Consider the following 16,724-nt stretch of genomic DNA (forward strand, 5'->3'; position numbering starts at 1 on the left):
AAAATATCCTCCGGAGGAAAACATTTACCAAAGTCCATCATGGGTCGCGGAAAGAAAAGGGAGAGAACGGAATATGGCAGCAAATATCGCCATGAAGCAACCAACCGTTCGCTAAAGGAGGGTAAAAGTTGCTTTACGATGTCATATTGTAATGTCTGTTTATAGGGGATTTCACCAAAATTTATACAGAGTGAATAGGTCGCCAACGTTCCAATGGACTAACGCGCATGCGCCAAAGTTCTAGAGGAAAAGCAGTTGGTTTTTCAGGTTGACCAACCGTAGTAAGTTGTGCTCAAATTCGGTCATTCACCGATTAATAGTTTTTCGATTATAAACATTGGCAATCTGCCAATATTAATCTAATAAAATAAATATTCGATCTTACGAAAACAGTTCCAACGGCCAAAATGTTTGATCTGTCGTACAAGCTGCAAAAATTGTCATCCGAACTTACGACGCGCGACGGTTGGTCAACCTGAGAACACAACCGCTTTTGCTCTGGAATTTTAGCTCATGCGTGTTAGATCATTCGACCGTTGACTACTAACTCTGTATAAGGCCGCATGGTTTTCACTACCGTGAAATGGGTTCGTGATACAAGATAATTTAGGCACGTTGGTTGTTGCTGAATTTTTAACGTTGAAAATAACGTGTGTCGAGCTTGCAAATGTTATCATTTGTGATATTTAGACGTGATACCGACGAGTACACTCCTTACGTCATCCGACAATTAGATACAAGAACATATACACGCAATATTCTCACAATGATGATTCCGCGTTAAGAATTTAACCTGGTATATGTTCGTTGGGACCAATTATTACGAATTTATAGTAGATTGGACAAAGCGTATAAATTATTGTGTATGCGGGCAGTCTCAACCCTTGTAAAACAACTTTAGAACTTTCAGATAGGATAATAATTGCACTGCTAATTCAGACATGATAACGAGAGAAAGCGAGAGAAAGATAGAGAGAGAGAGAGAAAGAGAGATTTTATATTGCTGCAGACTGCTCGATTCCCGCGCATAATTACCCCACTATGGTGCGGTATGAAAACTTTTTACGCACTTCAATTGTGCATCCGGTATGCGGTTTATGGCATCACAAATGCTGCTGATATCGAAGCCGTTACAACTTGCGGCTTGACATTATTAACGATTAAATGAATTCGAAATAGAAATAAAAAAATAACGAAAGATATCCCGTAATCGATTTGTATGCGTTGAAAACTCGCTCGTTTGTGTCCGATACCTTTACATTTTCATTTCATAACTCGTTTAAACCAGATACATTCTCCGTTAGTCAATCAGTGGAAAATTGGGAGACTTCAATATGTCTAATTACACTGGTCAGCAAAATTTTTTAACAACGAAGGTGCTTACTAATTTTCAAATACCCATCTACTCTCACTATAAAATCATATTTATTTTGATTCGATCGGGTATAGTTTTTGCGTTACAACTACTACCGGTATAATTGAATGTTCGTCGTTTTTACTTACCTTTTCTGATTCAAGCTGTTTTTTTATTTACAACAAGTATCAGTTAATTAGTTACAACGAATAACCAACCTGTAACGCAGAAACTAGAGGTGATCGAATAAAAATAAATATGGTTTCATAACGAGGGTAGACGATAGATATTTCAATATCCGTAAGCACCTTCGTTGTTAAAAAATTGACTTGATCGGTGTTCTTTATTGGCGTACCCATCCCACCTCTGTGTTTCACCTTTCGATTTCGTCGCTCTCGTTAAGCGAGCAAAACTGTACCCCTTTATGACTTTACGACTATAGTCAACCCTTTGTTTGCTCTTTAATAATCACGAGAAAGCCTATGTAGAACGAATGACGGGGCACGAGCTGTATAAGAGGCACCGATCACCGTTTACGGGGTGTTTTCATAATCGTACCATGCGTAGGCACGATAACATCCGGTATGGTAACGCGCGATATTCGTTTCCGAACAACAGCTGCGGTTCAGCTCGTCGACGATCGAATCCCCTCAATTTAAACAGTCGTTAATCCGATTTTGGAACGCCCTACATAACGCGACTCTACGGTGTTATGTATAGCGTATACATATATACACAACGACCAGCTCGCGGGTATAACGGCGGCAAAAGTGTTTACTACGAAAAGCTCCGTTCGTTCGTTCGTTCGTTCGTTCGTCGATGCTGCTGTTCAAGGGATGAGGAAGAGGGGCGGCGAACGTAAGAGGAATGAATCCCCGGTCGGAATCGTCGGATGCTGCAGGGAACGAACGGCGGTCCGTCTGGACGTCGCCTCCGCGCCTCTGGCGTCCCCCAGGTGCCTCCCTGCCTCTCTTCCCTTCCGCCCCCGGGCGGTGTACCCGGGATAACGTTGGGCGCCAGGTCACGGGGGGAACGATCTCTTCCAGCAACCAACATCCCTCCGCTTCTCTCTACGTCCTCTATTTTTACCTAACGTCATTTTTCTACGCCGCGTCTAGCTGCAGCTCTCTAGGTGTATGGACGGCTTTATCAATCCAGAACTCCTACCAATACCGCCATCCGGTCTGCACCAAATCCCGATGCGTTCTTCGGTAGAGTCTGTGGAGGCGTTTTTTTTTTTCTCTTTCTTAATGTAATGTAATGTAATGTAATTTATTAAACAGGCTGTAGGATTAAAATCCTCTAACGCCGTAAAGAAAATACAAAAAATATACAGAGCATACAATAAGAACAATAGTTGAAAGAATAATTGAAAATCGCAGTTAACAATAAGCAATAAAAAAAAAACATTTTAAGAATAATAACAGTACTATATGTATGGTCTCTCAACGTCAATTGTCAATAATAACAAAAAGAAAATAATAAAGCTTAAATTGCACTAGGCTGCCTAAAATCATAGCTTTGGTCTTTGAGGCATTAATTTTCAACTTGTTCTGACGACACCAGTCCGCTACTGCTGCTAAATCCTCATTCATTTTATCAATAGCACTATTTAGTCCAGAAACTTTGCAAGTAAAATAAATAACACCATCATCAGCAAAGAAAAGTTGACTGCAATGTCTCAGGCACTTTGGAAGGTCATTAGTAAAGAGTGATAACAGCGACGGGCCAAGGACACTACCTTGAGGCACACCAGTCTCACACTCCCGCCACGTAGACACCTTATCACTGTCTCTGACTGCATGCTTCCTCTCCGCCACGTAAGAATACATCCAACGAGTGACTTCAAGCGAGAAGCCAAGCTCATAGAGTTTGCAAATTTATTTTTTGGTCGTTTTAGAACCAAGGATCAAACAGATACAACCAAAAAAGATACGCTTACCCTAACTTGGGTTTCTTCAAACGTGTCCCTGGATAGCTTGCATATACAATCGACATTTGATGTTCAACAAAGTTGGCCGGTGCGGTGCAGCGTTTTATTTTGCAAAAAGGACCCTGACTGAGCGTGTTTTCGAATTCGCTTTCAATCTCTTGTCACGTAGGTATATTTCGTGTAACGGAACGATTGCCGCTGGTTTTGCTGTCAGTTTATAGCTCATGATTGAACGGTACATCGACAGTAGCTCTACCTATGTCCTACTTCTGGTATTGACAGGTGTCAACGTGGAAATCTGTAAGATACGCAAAGATTGAGAGAGAGAGAAAGAAAGAAATACAGAAAAAAAACGCCCGTTTCCGTAACTTGTCGAAGTCGAGGAGAAATATTCGGAGTAGTACAGTGAGAAACAAAAGGTAAGACAACGATGAAGATGAGCGTCCGCCAAGAATACTCTCTCTCTCTCGAGTCGAGAGAGAGAGAGATATAAATCACGGTCCACTGAGCCGAATGAAGAGATACAGTTGAGTGTATCTTCTTCCCATAATTCGGTTCTTTTTCACCAACTGTAAAATAACTTTTCTACCCTTATGCTGTTTTTTTTTTTTTTTTTCTCATCGAATTCGTTTAGAGAAGACACGAGGGCAGTGGACTGCACGCAACAAGCTATAATATTACAACAATATGACCCAACAGAAAATTGCTTGTTAACGCGTTTCCGTTGTACATAAATAACACAGGTCTGCGACGAAATACTCCTTCGGAAAAAAAAAAAGAAAAAAATTTCCTACGGACCAGTGTAATAAATGTGATGCTATTTTCTGAAAATCCTCAAAGGAAGTAAAAGCCTGCAGCTACACTGCCGCACAGCCCGCGCCACAGTCGGATCTAGCATAGGTACGCGTATCTCAGTTTCTCGCTCGTTTTATATAGGTACAAGTCTAGCTCTATATGCCTTATACTAGATTTGCAGCGCTACTCGCGGTAAACAAGACTATTCGTCTACCACCGCGACTCTCGTTCCAATTCAACTCTCTGGGATATCCTGCTGCATGGCCGGTGATGATTTCTGGGCTTAGATGACAGATTATATGCTATACAGATGTGGGGATATGTATACACACACACACGTATATACGTAAACATGTTTTCGCGTCGTTTCTATGCACCGCCGTTTTCTACAGGACGTTGGGAGCTGTGTGTAATTTAAGTCGGAAGAGAGAATAAGTCGCGAATTCGCAAGTTGGACAGCGAAACACCATCGAAATAAATTATGGGTGAATTTATTTTCAGGTTTTCGTTAAACAGTCTCCTCGTTCGTGTCCATCGCTGCATATACGTTTTATTCGGTTGCTTTTCATGTCACCGTTTGAAATTCTTCTATCAACTTTCACGATCACTTTGTTATAATATACTGCTTTAACATTGTTCGAAGGTAGAATTGAAAATGACGTCTTTACAGTTTCTTGTTTTCGTTCGTATTTTTGCTTTTTTTTTACTTCAACTATATCCTCGACCCTCCAACCGAGGCTTTCCACTATGCATGGACTGTTGAATAGCGAGAGCAGGCGCAGTTGTGGCGTCCGATATACAGGGTGGCCTGTTTTAAGAAATATACTCAAATAAATCGAAAAGTAAGCAGCAAGTTGATCAATACTTCGGACAAAAGTTGTTGCATATAAAGGAGGGACTCATTGGACGAGCGTCACATTTCTTGGGTCCGGGGCCTCTGCTGGGCCCATTGAGGTCCAACTTTTGTCTTTCAAACGGAACCTCCTATTTTTTATTCCATTTTCTTATCTCTCAAGGTCTCCAAATGCTCAGCGGTAGGCTCCGGACTCGAAAACTGGGATGCTCGTCCGATGAGACTCCCCCCCCTCATGCACAACAACTTTTTTCCGAAATATTTGTCAATTCAATGCTTGGTTTTCGATATATTTGAGCATCTTTTTTACTTCGGGTCACCCCGTACAGCTATACACGCCATAACCATAGGACGAGATTATAGAGCGAGACGTTGGAACGGAAGGGGTTGAGCGCATAGTGCGAGAACGTGTAAGTACCTGGCTAGGTGCCTACTTAGCCAGCGGACAGGTGTGCAACCGTGTACGTGAAATAGGTATACCTATCCGGTAATACAATGGTGTTCGTTTACATGGTACGTTGTCATTGTTACGTACGTGCAGGGTATTATATGCGCCGCGAATCTGTCGCGTTATTGGGTGTATTATTACAATACTGATTGTGAGTGGTACGTCTTTCCAAGGTATTTGGATTTTCGTCAAAGTCGTCAAAACGACACCTTGTACCGTGTGTCGGTCGAAAGATAAATCATCAGGAAGCAAATGTACAAAGTACAATTCAGATTGTAGAATTAGGAAATTAAGAGGGTAGAGTAGGGTGTAAGCTGTTTTATTTATTAATTTTTTTTTGAGAAAAACAAGGTTCGTCGTCTATTTTTTCAGACAAATCATTGAAATACAATTTTTCATAGTTTTCACATTTTATTTATTGACGTTTGAACAAACTTTATACATTTTTTCGAGTCGAAATAGTGAAAATAACCTAACGTACGCTGCCCGATTGGAATGTTTGCGACAAAAAAAGTGTAGACGTGATATCTTGAAAAGTACTCGACCGATTCAGCTCAAATTTTTACAGCATCTTTATTATATCTATATCTATTGCGCGAACTACGATAATCATGATTGCGTTGTAAGTTTTTGGTTCAGGAGCTATAAGTAAATGGACAAAAAAAAGAAATTTCAAATTTTCCTTACAGAACAAAAATCTACGAAAGCAGTCATGATTATCCTAGTTGACGCGATAGGTATAGGTATAGTAAAGGTGCTGTTGAAATTTGAGTCTAGTGCTCTTTCAGATATCAGGTCTACACTTTTTTTTTAATTACGATCCTGTCAGGCAATACTTTGTGTTCGAATCGCAAAGTTCGTTCAATCATCAATAAATGTAATGTGACAAGTATTATAAATTTGATTTCAACAGTTTGTCTTAAAAAAAAAAAAATAGCCAAAAAAACGTTCTAAGAAACAGCCTTCACATTAGACGATCCCCTTAAGGTAAACGTTTTTTGCTACGTGACGTACGAATGCTAACGTTAACATTCGGTGGAAGAGTATACGAAGAGATACGATAAGGCGAGGAGGGGGGAGGAGAAGAGAGGAAACCTCGAGAGTAGTAGAGATAAAAATGAGGATCGTGTACCTAACCGGAGAGAGGAGAAGGAGTACAGGTGTATATACATACCTGCGGATATAAATTGTAAGGTATCTTAAACGCGAGCCTGCGCCTTAAATATTCATGTAATAACAAACGAGAATAACGAGCAGTGGATAGCAAAAAACAAAAAAAAAAAAAAAAAACAGAATAATCCTTAAAGGTGCTTTTAAGCAAGATCCTCCGTTGGTAGTGGTTACATAACGACGTTCCTTCACGAAATTGAAGTTCGTAACGTTAGTGCAACGATGCAATATCTTTCGGAGAAATCGTTGCTTCGCGACTTCTGGATTGTCTGAAATTTCGTAAAACGTTACAAACAAAACGTATTCGTTAATTTTTTAAAGCCGACTCGTTGAAAATCATTCTAAAATAGCGGAATAATGAATAATCTTTTTCCCCCCCACCATGTTTCGTTACATTATCAGCCTCGCGTTCCTTTGCGGTTGACGCGATACGTTACAAGCAGCCAACCGTCTGTCTATCCGGCTCCTCGGCTCTAACCACCCTTGCCTGTCTGCCTGATTGTAATTATCGTTTCAGCTTCAGCTGTACGCCTCCGCCGTCATCCCCCTTGTCTATTTCTCCACTCCTTTTGCCCGGGGTGTGGATCAAAGGGGCATGTGGCGGTTGTTAAAGTCTCTTGCGGAAACCGTAACCTGGCTAGATTTACCTGTCGCGATCACAACGTACCTACGTATCTACCTATCTGACTATAGCTTACGCGCTTGCTTGCCTAAGTAACGCATGATAAATTCAGTACGTCAATTCAACACTCGCACGGTCGACTGCATAATTTATCTCGACGCATACACAAGTCAACACGCGTTAAATCAACGCATACACCGTTTCTTTTTTTGATTTTGATTTGATTTAATTTGTATTATTAGAGCGCCGCTTGTAAAATAATGTGTGTTGAATAATTGAGGGGAAGTTTTTTCGAAAGAAAGTTATTCGTTCGTCGACATCAATGTTAATCCCTCTCAGAACAGTCAACGTTGGATAATTTTCACTCTCGCCAGCGCTTTTTCCAATCACCGACACACTTACGGAACTCGTTTTATCGGATAGCTTTTAGTGTGTGGAGTATGTGCTTTTGGTGGAAAATTTATATCCTAAACAGTCTAATTAGGTGTTTGACGAGAATCGTGGCGTACTTAATGTTACGCCAAGACTGACGATCGGAGACGAGGGCGCTGCGATGAAATTCACCCACCGATATACCCCGGGGTCGCTATTTACAACCCCCGTGAGAGCGTCGAGAGTCGAAATGGGCACTCGCTCGTATTTCTCTCTCCCTGAGCTTGGCAGACGTTGTAATATTTTTTCTTCTCTTTATTTCGTTCTTACCTTTCTTTTTTCCTTCTTTCTTCTTGTCGAGATTTTTCTCTTTATTCTTCTTTTCTTTTTACCTCTTGTTCATCCCCTTATATGCTTTCTTCTCGTATCTGTGAATTTTTTTTTTTTTTTTCTTGTTTTTGTTCTTATCAACTTTCTCTCTTCTTTCATCGTCTTTTCATCCTCGCTTCTGTACTCGGGTACCACATTTACTTGAGAAATCTAATTATCTTTTCTTAACAACGGTGCACGTATATACGTTTACACTTATTCTACGTATGTATTACACTGTCATGATTATCAACGTGCATTCTCCGCAGAGTTAGAAATTGCGACACGTGATCTCTTCCCTCATTTATTCCAACGTTACAAAACTAGTGTTCCCAGTAATGTTTCACCCTCTTCTTTTATCTCATCCGACTTCTACGATGTTTAATGTCAAGTCAAGGATAATATTGATTTACTCTTTCTTCATTCGAAGAACCCCGAGAGCCGAGGGAATTGATTCAGAGCTTTCAGTCTATACCATGTCGATACTCTACCTTCACTCCGTCTCCCGCCGGGCCTTCGTCAGAAACGTCCGATATAAATAATTCACTGCAGACTCGAGAGGCGCCCTTTCCTCTCTCTCTCTCTCTCTCTCTCTCTCTCTCTCTCGCCTCTCTTCTCTTCTCTCCTCTCGTCCTCTCCTTCTTATTCCATTTTCGGCGTTGTTTCTTCGTACATACATACATAGGCTATACGTCCGCCTTGTTTTTTTTTTTTTTTCTTTTTTAAAATTTTTTTATTTTTTTATTTTTTTACTTTTGTCTTAACCATCGATGGCTAATTATTGCAGGCTTCTGCTTTTTCGCAACAATAATTGTGAGAATGACGACGACGACGGTAAAAACTAGGACGATGTCGAGGATGGTGGGAAAGGAATGATGCGTCGTCGAAGCTTTTCGTTCTTGCAACAACGCGAGTGTTTGTCAATGAGCGGAGGAGGAATCGGTATAATATACGTATAAGCTCGGCACGAGAACGCGGGTGGCAAAAAATAAATCAAGTGCCACAGGTGCGCGGACGGCGGGCGTCTAGGGGCTCCTTTCTCTCCGATGCGACGGAGGGTTACGCGAGGTCAAATTCCCCGCAAGTCCTTGAACCGACAGCTGACCTCCTCTCCCTTTTTCACTATCTCGCTTTTCACGCTCTATAAATTATACCGATAACGTTCCTATTAATTATCGCTGAGATGTGAATTTTATACGTTTCTTGCTCGAATACGAGGCACGTCCGTACAACTGGAATTCAGTCGTCAAAAAATATTATCTCTCTCTCTCTCTCTCTCTCCCTCTCACTCTCTCTCTCTTCGAGTAAAGCCACGGTGTATTAGGGTTTTGTCGATTTTTCATCTCTTCGTTCATTTTTTGTACAGTATAAAAAAAGAAAAAGAAAAAATTATACGCCTGTACGTGAAGTATTCATTTTCCTGGTATTTCTCGTTGCGGGCTTGGGGTAGGGTTTCTTTGAGTGGTTATACGCAGTCGGGAGGGCGAAAAATAAATAATTTTTTAAGGATCTTTCGTGAAAAGACATTTCAATTTATTAATATAAAAATTTATTTTAAGATATTTCTGAACTGGATCATCCGAAATGAAAGAACAGAAAACACCTGTTGTTAGTTAATATGATGTATTATTTGGTCTTCGATCGAAGGAATAAGCAGGATAATAATTTTCAATATTAATTAATATACAAATGTAGGCGGAAATTTTTATGAAAAATCGATTTCTTTTTTTCGATAGAATCCGCCGTTTTGTCATAAATTAATATTTTGCTTGTTCCTTTGATTGAAGAGCAAGTAACCGCTTATATTAATTGAATCTTTATTGTTTTTTCATTTCGAGTGATCCAGTTCAGAAATATCTTGCTCGCCGCAAGACGCTTTTTTTTTACACGTGCTCCCGGAGATCGGCTGTACGCAGCAGCTTTAAGAATGATTATTTTTACAAATAAAAAATATCAAAACGAAGTTCAAAGCTACCACCATATGTATGTAAATTTTTATATTAATCAATCGAAACGTCTCTTGATAAAAAATCCTTGAAAAATCGCATTTTGTTCGGCCTCCCGACCCCGTATAACCCCTTAAACTCGAGCCTTAGCCGACTCGCAATAAGCTACTACGCGAATAGAGAGGTGGGATAAGCATTTATGGATATTAATGTGCATTGCACGGAGTATCTTGAAAACCGCCACGCGTTTGTTTCCCACCTCTCAGTCGCCCCGTGCCCCGTTTTCGTTTATTTATTGTATCCGAGATTGAGGCTTGTACGGTAGGTGACGCGGAAGCGTTCTTTCCTTGTATAAAAATAGACGCGTAATCGCGATAATATCGTGCCAAGTTTAGACGCCGAATCGCAGAATCTAACCTGCACAACCCTGAACCCTCGCAGGTATACGCAACGTTGCTTGGTATTTTTATAAGAGAGAAACCCTTCGTTTGCTTTTTTAAGCTACGTATTATACATACATACCTGTACAGCTCTCTCCGTTAGTAATTGAAAGGATTTACTTTTCCCTCCGGAATCCCCAGACGTTATTATTTCGTACGAATTGCGAGGATATTCTTCCAAGATCCTTTGAACCTCTTTTTAAAAATTTTATCTCCAATTGATTGGAAAGGTTTTCATGCAAATTTAAACGAAATTGGAATTGCTTGATTGGACTGCTCAAGTTTGCTTCTGTGCCGTTCTTTACGTATGGATGTATTTACACAGTCAGCCAAAAGTTTGGGTACACCGCTAGAAATTTCTAGCCGCATTAAAAGTTGGACAGCGGACTTAAAAATGAAGGTAATCAAATTTCCCAAGCGGCGTTTTAAAGAGTACAGACTTGCCTTCGTTTTCCATTTTTACAAAATTCTCTACGATTTTATTTTTATTTTTTCGCTCCCGGTACGTACTTTTGTACATGGTGGATTTTTGGCTCATCGTTAACCGCCGAATATTAAACCCACAGCTCGGAGAAAATTTTTTCCCCGGTTTTTTTTTTAAATAATAAACTTAAAAAGGATTAAAAAAAAAATCTTCGAGAATTTTGTAAAGAAGCAAAACGAAGGTAAATTTTGTTCTCTTCAAAACGCCGCTCGGTAAATTTGATGAACTTTAGTTTTCGGTTCAAAGAAATTTTGTCCGGTGTATCCAAGCTTTTTGCCGACGGTGTATTTGTAAGGTAACCGTGTATCGCGCATAACTTGATAGCTCGGCATCGTCTCTGGTGCAGGTTCGTAATTCGTCGGGTACGCGGTCTTAAAATTCGTTATACGGCTTCTGAATAAATAGAAACGCGTGTACCCATCTAAACCGAGGGACGGTGAACGTGTAAGGTAAGACCAACGCCGCCGCTGCAAATGCTCTCTTGCATTTTAATGGAACTTACATGCGCCTAAAGCCCTATGAGATCCGCTAAGCCCAGCCCATCCAATTATACAATTTAAAATATACACATATTCTTGTCAACCGGGGCTGGCTGTCCGGCCGGTGCCCGCCTTCACCCCTTTCGCCTCCGCCTCCTCGAATAACTCGACGCGTCGATTAATTACGCGAGTCTGCGACGATATCCTCCTTCGACAGAGATGGAAGAGAAAAAAGAAACGAAAAAACGTTACACGAAAAGTATACTTGGTGGAAGTAAAGAAAATCATTCGGGGAATATATACGGATGTACGCCTCTATGTAATACAAAAATAAGAACCAAGTCGAAGAGACTGATGTTTACTGAATCCATGTTTCGGAGAAATAGAAAGCTCCTGGGCTTTCTGATATATATTGCGTGCTGATATAATGATTCGTGGAAAGCCTTATAGATATACCTGTGCTTGTGTGTATGCAAAACATCTATTTAAGGAATGCGAACGGATTATATATATTATACATAGTATATATGGTATACACATATGTATAGAAACGTTGAACGGTGGTGTTGTTTCTCCATTTTTTATCCCTTCTCCGACTCGCACAAAGCTGAAATACAAAGTCGGGGCTACGGATAGAGAAACGGCTGAGGTGAAAGACAGAGGGAGAGAATCGCGTAAACCTGGAAATACAATCGCTTGAACCGTTCACTTAAAAACGAAGATATTGACTTGAAATTTTTCGATTGTCTTTCACAATACGTTTCAAAAATTGATATTTATTTATTTATTTATTTTTTTTTTTGCCATTAAAATTTAGGTTCTCTCGCAACGTGAGAATAATTATAGAAAATAGATCGCGGCGATCGATTCTTCAAAAAATTTTACCCCTGTTTCATACACTTGACAGTTATTTTTAATATGCGGTATACGTCGAGAAAATCAAGATCCGTACACCGCAGCGTACAAAGAAGAGAATTGCTTAATATAATATACCTAAAGGGTGGTTGAAATTGACGAGGGGAAATTTTTAGAAACTCGAGTGCCACTGCCAACCTGCCGCTGACTCGATGTTCGACCCCAGACCCCAACCTTCAACCCCCAAACCGCAAACGTCGAGGCCGCGTCGCCGCCGCCGCTCGATAGACGGAATTAAAAACTAGGGGTGTATTAATAGGCTGCGAGGTAGTAAATTTGAATAAGGGGTTACATGCACGCGTACGCGGGTGAAGCATTCGATTTAACGCCACGTCGGAGGAATTAAGCCGCAACAAATTTCCTTTCACGCTCGCGCGTATTTTTAGTATTTTTATTTATTTATTTTTTTTTCAAATGTTTTTCACACACACAATTTCAATTAAGAAAGTTTTAACTGTTTTCAGGCACAGGCTTTCGTTATACAGCTTGTTGCTCGCACTGAGCATCGATTTTCACGAACAACCCTTCCGACCGCGTTACGCGAATGTATGGTGAATTCCATGCGAACTCGACCAACGTCTCACCCTCGCCATTTCTGATTTTGTTTAAGACTTGTGCTGCAATTTTCCCATCTCTAAAACAGTACCCTGAATTTTTTTTAATTTTTTACTTGATTTTCTACATTTTTTATAAATATATCAAGCAATTTTGACTGGGACGTGTTTTAAGTTTTGGAAAAAAATTCTCAGAAACTTTATTTTTTGTTCCAAACATTTTAGGAGCGGGCTCACGATGGGACGATTTAAAAAAAAAAATGCAGAAACAATTTTTAAAAAAGTCAATAATTGTTTGAGATTTAGACGTTGGTTGGGTTTGCACGGAATTTCCCATATACGAGAATATAAACGCACAAGTTTAACGTCGCTCTCAACCCTTCGCGATTCTTCCTCGTTCGCGCCCCGTTTCTACGTGAACTTGACGAACAATAACTCGAATACTTCGTACGGCTCTTTGATGATATTCTGCACGATTGTTGGTATTATAGTCTGCACGATCAAACAACGCTTTGTCGATTTGTGCCTTCTACGTTTATGACTGATTATTACAACGACGAGCTTTTCATGCCCGTCCGTGTTGCCGGTATCGTCGTTTTGTAATTATTAATTTCCTCGCTAGTATTTTGCTACGCAGGGATCATCAAAGCGAAAACCCCGAGATTGGTTAAAACAGACACTTGGAATATCTTCATTCGTCGATTACTCGCCGACTTGTCGTCTAAGGAGTGATTACTTCGCTTTACGATTTCGTCTCAACAATCAATTATCTCAGTTTTCTCTCATTCAATCCTTCCCATTGAAATCATAATTAACGAGAAAACTTCGGTGCTGTGTAAATTGTGAACGGAATTACGATATTGCAGAACAAATACTTCTGTACGGGTGATTGAAATTGGACACCCCTTCATTTAGAACTTGGAAAATTGTACAACAAACGGGATTTACATCATTTCAATCAACAATGCTGCTTCGTTGCAATTAGTCTCACATCTCAAACGACTGTTTTTAACATTTTACCAGCGAGATTTACCATCAAAAACGAAGAAAAAAATGTTCAGCACTGCGTTGTAACTTTCAATTTTGTGCGTAAAAAATTTTGAAATACTAAAATAAAATTTACTGTGAAAACAAGAATTATTGAAAACCGTCATTGAGACGTGAGACCACCCCCTGCATTCCGACTTATCAAAGTTCAGAATCTGAACTTCGATAACCACCGACTTATGGCTCGGATTCTTCGACATAGTTATACTATATGTATGTGTATATGTGTGTATGTATACACACAGGATATTATGCAAATGCCATGGTAATCGTTTCCCCGGGGTGTCTCCACGACATCAGACGCCTGAACGATGCTAGGTGCTCTGCTCTCGCGCATCTTATTATACGATATACATATACCTATATAAATATATACCTGAATAACGCTATATGCCTGTTGATTCAGCTTTTTATATGCCCACTTAAGGGCGTACAAAGAAAGCGCGAAAGAGAAGAAGGCGAGGCGTCACATTAATTTCCATCAAAATGATAGACGCCGATAATTTTTTTTCTTTTCTTTTTTTTTTCTTTCTTATTCCCAGCCTTCCCGACTTTTCTTGTTCACCTTTTTGTTACCCTCCTTCCACTCACTCCCCTTTTTTTAAATCTTTTTTTTAACGTTTTCAAACGTCCCCGAGGTCACCCTGCACTCTGAGTGATCGACGGTTGAAAGTTTCTCCCCTTTGCCTCGTTTGTGCCCAAGATAATATTTACTCGCGGGACGTTGCAGCCGCGTTTATACGTGTTTTTCTACTTAATTGAAAGAGTGGTAGAAACGATGGTGAAGATAATCTTTTGCCGGTCTTTACAGCCGCCTGATCATCAGCGTTAATCAAACAGACCACCGGTAAATTGGACCACGTAGAATCTTTACGGAAATCGGCTGGATTTTCAGTACGTTTAATGGAACCTGTCCTCCTGATCAAAAAAGTTCTCGGAGGCACAAGTCCCACAAATCGGTAGTTACCGAGATATAGGCACCGGAAGGAGGGTGTGTGGATTGTTTGATATTTATGGATTACGCGAAATTATAAGAAAATAGTGACCTTTCCACTATGTTTCGTTACGACAACGTTACTAACTTCAAGTTCGTAATTAATTGTGCTTGGTTGCTCGCTGCTCGCTTGAAATATTGTGACATTCTTGTTACGCTACTCGATATTCTCTCTCTTCCCAGTATAACTAATCGAATTGCTCGAATTGAATCGTTGCCAGTACCAACTGATTGTGAGCCAGAGTTAGTATATACCCACCTATTCTATAAGCTTATCCTTGAGAAGTCCGGAGATTCCTTTGTCGTTCGGCTACCGGAAACTCTTTCAATTCAATTGGATTAACCCTACGACTATCCTTCTGCTTTTGTACATTCCGCAGGCAGATTCTAAAATTCACAATGAGATTCTCGGTCTCCGTGAATGCCTCCTTTGTCTATGGATCGTAATCCATTCCGGGACTAGACACATCGGGACACGTTCCTTTGTCACACTCCCGGACAGGAGCGCACTTCAATCTCACATCCTTTATCGCGGTGTATATTAAATGCTGAATACTTGCCACTCGAATTATAATATACGCAACCGTTGGGGTCCTGATTTATTTCGCTTTTATCTACGCGTACGTGTTATACGGATATCTCGAAGTGATCTCTTCTCTATTCGTTCGTTCGTTTGGAATACGAATATACTTATACAGTAACCGCGGAAATAAACGTGAAAACAAGTTTGCTACTGTAGCTCAAACCGCATGGATGGTCTGCGGTAGCGGCGTGTTACAGACAAGTTTGCCCGACCACCAGTAGTGTCGACGCTTCGTATACCGTACGCAGAAATACAATCGTGAAAGTTTGCAAATTTCAAACGGCTAGTTGCCTAAAGTTGAATTTCTCTATCGGCGGTGACACGTCTTTGAAAATGTCAGTGACAAGCCGCGGGTTGAAATTTCGTCGACCATGTTGAATTCACCACCTTGAATTATTAGAGATTTGATTTCAGATTCGTTATCAGCAACCCCAAAAACTATAGAATACCACTTTGCTATAAAACTTGACTCGGCACAATAACGTGCGACTCAAAGGATTAAACTTTTCTCGGTGATATGGTGAGTGCGGGAATGCAGGTAAAAGAAATAGTGAAAGTAATGCAGACGGGTTTCTCTGTCAGCATTGTTATGTACTCGTATATACATACATATATATATATATATATATATATATATAAGCATATTTTATATGTTTATATATATATATATATCATAGACTGCATGTACAGTGCGTCTCGCGCGTTGTACGAAAAGAAATTAATGAGAAGCCATTAGCTCGATGTGGTAATTACGAAGGGACGTGAAGAGCAGTGAAGGGAGGAAGAGGAGAGGAGGCTTGCTGACGACGAGTGCTTCTTCTTCTTCTTCTTCTTCTTCTTATTCTTCCTATTCTTTTTTATCTCTGCCATACTTAACTGTATATAATTATACCACCATCACAAGCCCTACCGCCATGACCGACATCGTATCGTATAAAAGATAATGCGTATCGGTTTATTCTTCAGAGAGTTCCGATTAATGAAATTAATGAATTAACGATGACGGCGACGATGATGATGATGACGATAATTCAGACAGGATCGAGTATCCCGTGGAAATCCCTATCATCGTAACGACGTACAAGTGCACCAAGAAAAGTCGATTACATCGACGTCTTGATTTCTCCTCGGATTACAATAACGGGGTATAAATGTGACTCGGAGCGAAGACCGGGTTTGTAAGATCAATATAGGTGGCGAAAACAACGAACGGCTATCAAACACCTAAGGGCGACGAAGATTTTGTCTTTTAAATTTTCTTGGTCCGCTGATTTTTTACTCCTCTGAGTTATTTTTTTCATTGTTTTTTATTTATTTTTTTAGTTTTTCTGCGAGTCCTGAGAAAATTTCACCTGCAGAGGGTATT

General features: G+C 40.2%; 1 protein-coding gene across 1 annotated transcript in view; it reads right to left on the reverse strand.

Annotated features, from left to right (window-relative positions):
- Positions 1–16,724, reverse strand: part of LOC124177874 — a 55,248-nt gene that overhangs the window by 13,124 nt on the left and 25,400 nt on the right. The window lies entirely within an intron of this gene.

This window comes from Neodiprion fabricii, chromosome 3, assembly GCF_021155785.1.
Source record: "Neodiprion fabricii isolate iyNeoFabr1 chromosome 3, iyNeoFabr1.1, whole genome shotgun sequence".
NCBI classification, from domain to species: Eukaryota; Metazoa; Arthropoda; class Insecta; order Hymenoptera; family Diprionidae; genus Neodiprion; species Neodiprion fabricii.